The following is a 10,464-nucleotide window of genomic DNA, read 5'->3' on the forward strand; positions in this document are numbered from 1 at the left end:
TGGGAGGGGGGGGGATGCCGGAGTCGTTGCGGTTTGTCATCTCTATCAATGATTTGGATGAGAACATACATGACATGATTATCAAGTTTGCAGATGACACTAAAGTAGGTGGTAGCCAAAGACAGGAGTAACTTAGCGGGACAGGCAGCATCTCTGGAGAGAAGGAATGGGTGACGTTTCGGGTCGAGACCCTTCTTCAGACTCCCAGTAGGTGGTAATGTAGATAGTGAAGATTGTTGATAAAAATGCAGAAGGATTTTGATCGATTGGCCAGGTGGGCTGAGGAATGGTTGATGGAATTTAATACAGAGAAATGTGACGTGTTGGATTTTAGAAACTTAGAAAATAGGTGCAGTAGGCCATTCGGCCCCTTCAGCCCCAGCCATTCAATGTGATCATGGCTGATCATCCACAATCAGTACCCTGTTCCTGCCTTCTCCCCATATCCCCTGACTCCCCTATCTTTAAGAGCTCTATCTAACTTTCTCTTGAAAGCATCCAGAGAATTAGCCTCCACTGCCCTCTGAGGCAGAATTCCACAGATTCACAACTCTCTAGATGAAAGTTTTTCCTCATCTCTATTCTAAATGGCCTACCCCTATTCTTAAACTATGGTCCCTGGTTCTGGACTCCTCCAACATTGGAAACATGTTTCTTGCCTCTAGTGTGTCCAATCCCTTAATAATCTTGCTATGAGGCTGCAGGGTGACTTGGATAGGTTGGGTGAGTGGGCAGAAGCATGGCAGATGCAGTATAATGTGGATAAATGTGAGGTTATCCACTTTGGTGGCAAGAACAGGAAGGCAGATTATTAGCTGTACTGTGTCAGATTAGGAAAAGGGGAAGTGCAAGGAGACCTGGGTGGCCTTGTACATTTGTCACTGAAAGTAAGCATGCAGGTACAGCAGGCAGTGAAGAAAGCCAATGGATTTGAGTTTAGGAGCAAGAAGTCCTACTGCAGTTGTACAGGGCCCTGGTGAGACCACACCTGGAGTATTGTGTGCAGTTTTGGTCTCCAAATTTGAGGAAGGACATTATTGCTATTGAAGAAGTGCAGCGTAGGTTCACCAGGTTAATTCCCGGAATGACTGGGTTTATATTCACTGGAATTTAGAAGGATGAGATGGGGAAAAAGCAGGAACGGGGTACTGATTGTGGATGATCAGCCATGAACATATAGGGTGGTCAAAAAGGCTTTCGGCACATTGGCCTTCATCAGTCAGTGCATTGAGTATAGTAGATGGACACAAAAAGCTGGAGTAACTCAGCTTCTCAGGCAGCATCTCTGAAGAGAAGGAATGGGTGACGTTTCGTGTCGAGACTCTTCCTCAGTCTGAAGCATGGGGAGGAGGTCACAGCACCTGTTGTCAGGTCTCTGGTGCAAAGAGGCAGCAACTCTACCACTGCGTTACTGTGCCGCCATAAGATAGAGTATACAAAATAATGAGAAGCATAGATAGGATACACAGGCAGAACCTTTTACGCCAGGTTGGAAACACCACAGAACATAGCTATAAGATGAGAGGGGCAATGTTTAAAGGAGATGTGTAGGGCAAGTTTATTACACCGAGGGTGTTGGGAACTGGCCTGGTGGTGGAGGCCTTTAGATAGGGATGTGATCTGGCAAGGGATAGTGAGATTGGCGTCATGGGCCGAAGGGCCTGTTCCCACGTACAGATGCTCCAGTCAGCATCTGGAGCCCCGGATGACAGAGAAGGTGGGAATGTCGGCACTCTGCTGGCCAGAGTGGATCTACCAGGACCGCCCGACCTGCTGACCGCCTCGCCTCTGTGCCAGGCTGGGATCCCACTGACCGCTGGTGTGAGCCAGGACCCCACTGACCGTTGATGGCCATGTGATTGAGGTTGGGTGGGTGGTGAGCTGCGGTGTGTGTCCGGCCATTGATCCCCTTGTGCTTCCTCCCCCCACAGGGAAGCTACCCCGTCTGGGAGGACTTCATCTCCAAAACCACAAAGCTGCAGTCACACCTCAGGTACAGTAACCTCCATGGGGGGAGGGGGGGCTGGGGTGTGGGGCTGGGTGGGTGCGAGCGGCTCTGGTGTTTGGGGTTTGCTGGAGGGTGGTGAGTCGGGTGGGGGAGATTGGGGGTGGGGTGGGGCGTGGGCAGGCGGAGGGGGTGTGGGGAGGAAGGGGGAGTGGGGAGAGAGGGGGAGGGGTTTGGGGTGGGTGCATTAGGGAGGGGGTCTCCACCCCTAGCGTTGGGCCGGTCAGTGATGGGACTGACATGTTTCAGGACAACGGTGGTCATCACTGGAGCTTTCCTCGACGCCTTCCAGAAGGTGGCTGACCTGGCGACGAACACACGGGGTGAGTGCCCGGCCCCTTCTCTCCCCCGAAACCCCCCCCCCCCCCCCGGAAACCCTCACCCCCCCCCCCCCCCCCCCCCCCCCCACCCCCGGAAAACCTCACCCCCGGAAACCCTCACCCCCCCCCCCCCGGAAACTGTCCTCACCCCCCCCCCCCCCCACCCCCCCATGTAGAGTTGCAGCTGAACATTGGCTATGACTGTTGTTAAACCCGCAGTGTGTGGGTACGTGCATGGGGAACGTGTGCCCACGCAGGGAATGTACACGCGCGGGAGAGTGTGGGTGTGCAAGCATAGTGCCCGTGAGCGGGAAGCGTACGTGCGCAGGGTGCGTGGGCGCACGTGGGGAGTGTACGCGCTGGGGACACCCTTTGTGTGCTGGTGTGAGCTGTTGCATGGCTCACATGCGTGTGGAACGGTGCTGTGTTGAGGTGGGCCGGTGTTCTCCGTGTTACACAGACCAGGCAATTTCACCCGTGATCACAGGCCACGCGTGTGGGGTCAGCATGGATGCATAGTGCGGATGTGGAGAGGATGTTTCCACTAGTGGGAGAGTCCAGGACCAGAGGGCACAGCCTCAGAATAAAAGAATGTTCCTTTAGGAAGGATATGAGGTGAAATGTCTTTAGACAGAGGGTGGTGAATCTGTGGAATTCTTTGCCTCAGGAAGCTGTGGAGGCCAAAGTCAGTGGATATATTTAAGGTGGAGATTGATTTATTCATGATTAGTGTCAGGGGTGATGGGGAAATGGCAGGAGAACGGGGACCTGAGTTGCAGTATCTGCTGCACGTGATGCATCATCCCCCCCCCCCCCTGCATCTGTCCCTCTCTTCCCTCCACTTTACCACCATCCCTCTGCTTTGTATCCCTGTTCAGCTCAAACACACCCCCCCTGCATGGGGCAATTGGGTGGGGTCAATGTGTGGGGGAGGGGACAGTGCTGGGGTCAGTGTGTGGGGGGGGGGGGGGGGGGACAGTGCTGGGGTCAGTGTGTGGGGGGGGGAGGGGACAGTGCTGGGGTCCGTGCGTGTGTGTGGGGGGGGGGGACAGTGCTGGGGTCAGTGTGTGGGGGGGGGGAGGGGACAGTGCTGGGGTCCGTGCGTGTGTGTGGGGGGGGGCGGGACAGTGCTGGGGTCAGTGTGTGTGGGGGGGGGAACAGTGCTGGGGTCCGTGCGTGTGTGTGGGGGGGGGGGGACAGTGCTGGGGTCAGTGTGTGGGGGGGGGGAGGGGACAGTGCTGGGGTCAGTGTGTGGGGGGGGGTGACAGTGCTGGGGTCAGTGTGTGTGGGGGGGAGGGGTCAGTGCTGGGGTCAGTGTGTGGGGGGGGGGGAACAGTGCTGGGGTCAGTGTGTGTGTGTGGGGGGGGGACAGTGCTGGGGTCAGTGTGTGGGGGGGGGACAGTGCTGGGGGTCAGTGTGTGTGGGGGGGGGGGGGACAGTGCTGGGGTCAGTGTGTGGGGTGGGGGGGGACAGTGCTGGGGTCAGTGTGTGGGGTGGGGGGGGTCAGTGCTGGGGTCAGTGTGTGGGGGGGGGGAGGGGACAGTGCTGGGGTCAGTGTGTGGGGGGGGGGACAGTTGCTGGGGTCAGTGCTGGGGTCAGTGTGTGGGGGGGGGAGGGGGACAGTGCTGGGGTCAGTGTGTGTGGGGGGGGACAGTGCTGGGGTCAGTGTGTGGGGGGGGGGGGGAGACAGTGCTGGGGTCCGTGTGTGGGGGGGGGGTCAGTGCTGGGGTCCGTGTGTGTGTGGGGGGGGGGCAGTGCTGGGGTCAGTGTGTGGGGGGGGAGGGGACAGTGCTGGGGTCAGTGTGTGTGGGGGGGGTCAGTGCTGGGGTCAGTGTGTGGGGGGGGGGGAGACAGTGCTGGGGTCAGTGTGGGGGGGGGAGGGGACAGTGCTGGGGTCCGTGTGTGTGTGGGGGGGGGGGACAGTGCTGTGGTCAGTGTGTGTTGTGGGGGGGGACAGTGCTGGGGTCAGTGTGTGGGGGGGGGGGGGGGGGGCAGGGTGCAGTGTTGCTGGAGTTCACTGGAGCGCTGCTCCGGCACCTCTTAAAAAAAAAAAGCCGAAATAAGTGTGGATTTTAACCATCCCATTTAACCAATGGGTGTGTGGTCGGGGTAACCTGGTTAAAAGTGGGGGAAGGGGAAGACCCATCACCACTGATGTTCCCTGTAGGAGGGGGGGGAGCACTAGGACCCAGCAGATTCAGACCACATGCTGTCTGCATGGTGGAGGTTGTGGGCCTGGTGCTGAGCCTGGACCTCTGGTGAGGTGAGGCCTCCGGCCTACTGGTGGCTGGGGGAGATGCGAGGGTCTCTGGTGGAGGCCCCATGGGGGGCTGGAGTAGAGGTATGGCCGGCTGCTGCTGCAGCATCAGTGGCCCCAGGGAGGCGGTGAGAATCGGCAGCCTTCGGTGGTCGGGCCTGGGTTTGGTCGGGAAGGCGGTGGACATTGTTGCCGCTCCTCGTGGTGGTCGGGCAGGCGGCGCCCCGGTCCAGCGGTGGAGTTCCGGGCGGGCGGTCGAGTCAAGGAGTGTCGGTGGAGGGACCGGTCTGGAGGTGGGCAAGCTTGTGTCCAGATAGGTGAGGAAGCGTTTGTTGAGGGTGTGGATCTGGCATCGAATAAAGTAGAGTTGTGGTCCATTGCAGGTGTGATTGGGTGGGTGTGTGTGAGTGTGGGTGTGTGTGTGTGAGTGTGGGTGTGAGTGTGGGTGTGGGTGTGAGTGTGGGTGTGAGTGTATGTGTGGGTGTGAGTGTGGGTGTGAGTGTGGGTGTGAGTGTGAGTGTGTGTGTGGGTGTATGTGTGGGTGTGTGTGTGGGTGTGAGTGTGGGTGTGTGTGTGTGTGTGTGTGTGTGTGTGTAGGTATGTGAGTGTGTGTAGATGTGTGTGGGTGAGTTTGTGTGAGAGTGTGTGTAGATATGTGTGAGTGTGTGTGTGTGTGTGTAGGTGTATGTGGGTATGATTGTGTATGAGTGTGTGTGTGTGTGTGTGTGCGTGTGAAGGCCCAGAGCTGCGGGTGAGCTGGTGCCGGGTCGGCACCTCTAAAAATACATGATCACCGTCTATTTCTTTACTTGCTTGATAATTATATTTCATGGTAACTAGTGATTGCAACCGTGCAATATTTTGTCATATTTTTAAATTAGGTATTATATGTTTTATTGTACAAGTTATACACTGTGATGTAGTGATGGGCTATAATCTTGTTTAACCCTCTTGGGAGACGAGCTTGCCCCCCCCCCCCACAAGCAAAACCTGAAATGACGCCCCAGTTTGACACCTCCGGCACAAAAAAAATTAGCACTGCGACACAGGTGGGGGGCAGCGCGTGGGGGGGGGGCGGTGGAGGGGCAATGCAGGGGTCTATGTGTGGGGGGGGGGCAGTGCTGAGGTCAGTGTGGGAGGGGGGGGTCAGTGCTGTAGGGGCAGTGCTGGGGTCTGTGTGGGGGGGGTCAGTGCTGGGGTCAGGCTGGGGTGAGGGTCAGTAACATGGATGGGAGTGCAGGAGGTGTGGGGAGGTGCCCATGGGTGAGTGGTGGGTAGTGAGGGAGGTTGTACACGGCTAAGGTAGACAAAAGTGCTGGAGAAACTCAGCAGGTGCGGCAGCATCTATGGAGCGAAGGAAATAGGCAACTTTTCGGGCAGAAACCACGGCTAATTCAGTATGTAGATCAGGTGGAATTTAACCCCGATAAATGTAAGGTGATGCAATTTGGGAAGTCAAATAGATGCAGGAGGTTGATATTGATTAGTCACGTGTACCGAGATACAGTGGAAAGCTTTGTTTTGCATGCTGTGGAACAGATCAGATAATACCATACGTAGAGATAATCTCAAGTAAACTCAAGTACAATAGGTAGAGCAAACAGGAAGATACAGAGTGCAGAATATGGTTCTGAGAATGATCGTGAGTCATTTATAATACTTGCTCTGTTGCTGATCAGAGAGACTATTCCAAGTCTGTAGTCCAGTGACCAGTGAGCTAGACGTACATGAGGCATGCTTGTCTCCCTGGGTCACAGCATTGAATATTAGCTCACACAAGGCTGGTGAGACCGTGCTCTGGGCAATTCTGGCCGCCCAGCTACAGATTGTGCTGGAGACAGGCAGAGGAGAGAATATTTGTTGAATAGAGGCACGACATTAGCGTCTGAAACCAACCCACCTGCTGGCAGCACCCGGCAGATCAGGCAACCCCTGTGGGGAGAGGGGCAGGGTTAGCATTTTGGTGCTGCCAGAGCTGAACACACTTCTCGGCATCTGCATACAATGGCGTCTGTCTTGCTTCTTGTGCGTGGTGGTGGAAACAGGGCCGCGACGTCAACGCTCTTTCCTTCACCCCGCCATTTTGGGTAAAACACCTGTCGTCCAAACGGCACCAGCTTTGAATTCTCCACTTGAAATGGAATTTCTGTAACTCCTGACATCACCAAAAGATCTCCAAATGTTGCCAGAATGATGCGTGGATCAGAGGGTAGTAGTGACGGGGGGAGGTTGGACAGACTTGGATCGTTTTCTCCAGGATGTCAGTGGTTGAGGGGAGACCTGACAGACGTTTATAAAATTATGAGGCATAGATAGGGTAGACAGTCAGAACCCTTTCTTCAGCGCTGTAATATATATTAGAGGGGCTAGCTATAAGGTGAAATGGGCAAGGTTTAAAGGAGATGTTTGGAGCATGTTATATTACACAGAGAGTGGTGGGTGCCTAGAACGAGCTGCCAGTGGTGCTGGTGGAGGCAGATACCATTGTGGTGTTTAAAAGGCTTTTTAAAGGATAGGCACATGGATATACAGGATCATGGATCATGTGCAGGTGGATATATGATGGAGTTGGCATCATGTTGGGCATGGACGTTGTGGGCCGAAGGGCCTGTTCCTGTGCTGGACTGTTCTGTTGCAGCATTTGCTGCTGCTGCTGTGAGCTATGTTGATCGCTGCTTCAGGAGGGTGAGAGAAGTGTGTGGGACAGAGAGAGCCCAGTGTGGGGACATTTCCTGTGGTCTGACAGTGCAGTGGACAAACACCTACAGAGAGGGGCATGAGGTGGATGGGTAGGATCGGGCAATTACAGTCATGAAACCCAAAGGGTTTCTACAGCTATATTAATAGCAAAAGGATAACGAGGGATAAAATTGGTCCATTAGAGAGTCAAAGTGGACAGCTATCTGCAGAGCCAAAAGAGATGGGGGAGATATTGAACAATTTCTTTTCTTCGGTATTCACCAAGGAGAAGGATATTGAATTATGTGAGGTAAGGGAAACAAATAGAGTAGCTACGGAAACTATGAGATTCAAAGAAGAGGAAGTACTGACACTTTTGAGAAATATAAAAGTGGATAAGTCTCCAGGTCCGGACAGGATATTCCCTAGGACATTGAGGGAAGTTAGTGTAGAAATAGCAGGGGCTATGACAGAAATATTTCAAATGTCATTTGAAACGGGAATAGTACCGGAGGATTGGCGTACTGCGCATGTTGTTCCATTGTTTAAAAAGGGGTCTAAGAGTAAACCTAGCAATTATAGAACTGTTAGTTTGACGTCAGTGGTGGGCAAATTAATGGAAGGGATACTTAGAGATAATATATATAAACATCTGGATAAACAGGGTCTGATTAGGAACAGTCAACATGGATTTGTGCCTGGAAGGTCATGTTTGACTAATCTTCTTGAATTTTTTGAAGAGGTTACTCGGGAAATTGATGAGGGTAAAGCAGTGGATGTTGTATATATGGACTTCAGTAAGGCCTTTGACAAGGTTCCTCATGGAAGGTTGGTTAAGAAGGTTCAATGGTTGGGTATTAATGGTGGAGTTGCAAGATGGATTCAACAGTGGCTGAATGGGAGATGCCAGAGAGTAATGGTGGATGGTTGTTTGTCAGGTTGGACGCCAGTGACTAGTGGGGTGCCACAGGGATCTGTGTTGGGTCCACTGTTGTTTGTCATGTACATCAATGATCTGGATGATGGTGTGGTAAATTGGATTAGTAAGTATGCAGATGATACTAAGATAGGTGGGGTTGTGGATAATGAAGTAGATTTTCAAAGTCTACAGAGAGATTTATGCCAGTTGGAAGAGTGGGCTGAAAGATGGCAGATGGAGTTTAATGCTGATAAGTGTGAGGTGCTACATCTTGGCAGGACAAATCAAAATAGGACGTACATGGTAAATGGTAGGGAATTGAAGAATGCAGGTGAACAGAGGGATCTGGGAATAACTGTGCACAGTTCCCTGAAAGTGGAATCTCATGTAGATAGGGTGGTAAAGAAAGCTTTTGGTGTGCTGGCCTTTATAAATCAGAGCATTGAGTATAGAAGTTGGGATGTAATGTTAAAATTGTACAAGGCATTGGTGAGGCCAATTCTGGAGTATGGGGTACAATTTTGGTCGCCTAATTATAGGAAGGATGTCAACAAAATAGAGAGAGTACAGAGGAGAGTTACTAGAATGTTGCCTGGGTTTCAGCAACTAAGTTACAGAGAAAGGTTGAACAAGTTAGGGCTTTATTCTTTGGAGCGCAGAAGGTTAAGGGGGGACTTGATAGAGGTCTTTAAAATGATGAGAGGGATAGACAGAGTTGACGTGGATAAGCTTTTCCCACTGAGAGTAGGGAAGATTCAAACAAGGGGACATGACTTGAGAATTAAGGGACAGAAGTTTAGGGGTAACATGAGGGGGAACTTCTTTACTCAGAGAGTGGTGGCTGTGTGGAATGAGCTTCCATGGAAGGTGGTGGAGGCAGGTTCGTTTTTATCATTTAAAAATAAATTGGATAGTTATATGGACGGGAAAGGAATGGAGGGTTATGGTCTGAACGCAGGTATATGGGACTAGGGGAGAATACGTGTTCGGCACGGACTAGAAGGGTCGAGATGGCCTGTTTCCGTGCTGTAATTGTTATATGGTTATATGATGTGCGGTTAGATGAGCTCAAGTGTAAATCTAAAGAAATCCTTCATGAAATTGTGCTTGATTCAGGAATAAAGGTTTCCAGGATCACGTTTTCTGCCCATGGCTAATTAGAAAAGATGAGGATGGTTTTAGTTTAGCAGATACATGCACAGTATATGTGAGGCAGTTGGTAAGATTGCAAACATCAGGAGGGATGGGGTGTGGGAGGTCCCCGTGCGAGGGTGGGGCAGGTGGGCTGCGGATGGAGCTGAGGCAGAGGTGGGACGTAACTTGTCAGATGCAAGCAATAATAACATTGAGAGTGATACAGCATGGACAGGCCCTCCAGCCCAGCTTACCCATACCGACCAACTAATCCCACCTGCCTGCACTTGGCCCATATTCATCTAACCTGTCCTATCCATGTAGCCGTCTAAATGTTTCTTAAACATTGCAATAGTCCCTGTCTCCACTACCTGTGGCAGGTTGTTCCGTACACCCACCACCCTCTGTGTGAAATCGTTACCCCTCAGGTTCCTGTTAAACTTTCTCCCCTCACTTTCAGCCCTTGCCCTCTGCAGTGTGAGGTGAGGGGATGTGATGCAGATGTACACAGCTCTCTGCTCCGCTTGCAGTGTGCGGCCAGGCTGGGACAAGCCTCCTGTGTGCTCCCACTCCAGCCCCAGCCCGACTGCAATAAAAGGCTGTTTGTTTCAGCAAATGGAACATCCAAGTAAAATAAGACGGCAGTAAAACACTCATCCATTCCACGTCGCTAGGTGGCTCGATCCATGACTGGAGCCTTGTCTTCATGCCTGACCCCAGCTTCATACGTGTAACCCGTGTACCCCGAGTGATTCAATGCTGCTCCCGGGACCCAGCCCAACCACGCAGGGAATGCGACAGGCAACCATGCAGGGAAGGCCACAGGCAACAGTGCAGGGTGCCGTGCAAGGAACACTGCAGGGAATGCCAGGGCAATCGCCCGGGATATTCCCAGATTTAGTTCCTTCATCTCCGTACCCGCTGAACTATTGCCCCCCCACCTCCTGCTCCCATGACCCCCCCACACTCCCCCAACCCCCCACCCACCCCACCACACTCCTAGTCCCAATGCCGTGCCGGGCTTGCTGGCACCCTCAGCCTGCCAGCCTATGGGTGAGCGCCAGCCCTGGGCCTCTGCTCTGGCAGAAGGTTCTGGCTCTCCTGTCTGAGGCTCTCTGTCCCAGCGTCACACTTTCCCAGTTTCACATTT

This window comes from Amblyraja radiata, chromosome 23, assembly GCF_010909765.2.
Source record: "Amblyraja radiata isolate CabotCenter1 chromosome 23, sAmbRad1.1.pri, whole genome shotgun sequence".
Taxonomy (NCBI): Eukaryota; Metazoa; Chordata; class Chondrichthyes; order Rajiformes; family Rajidae; genus Amblyraja; species Amblyraja radiata.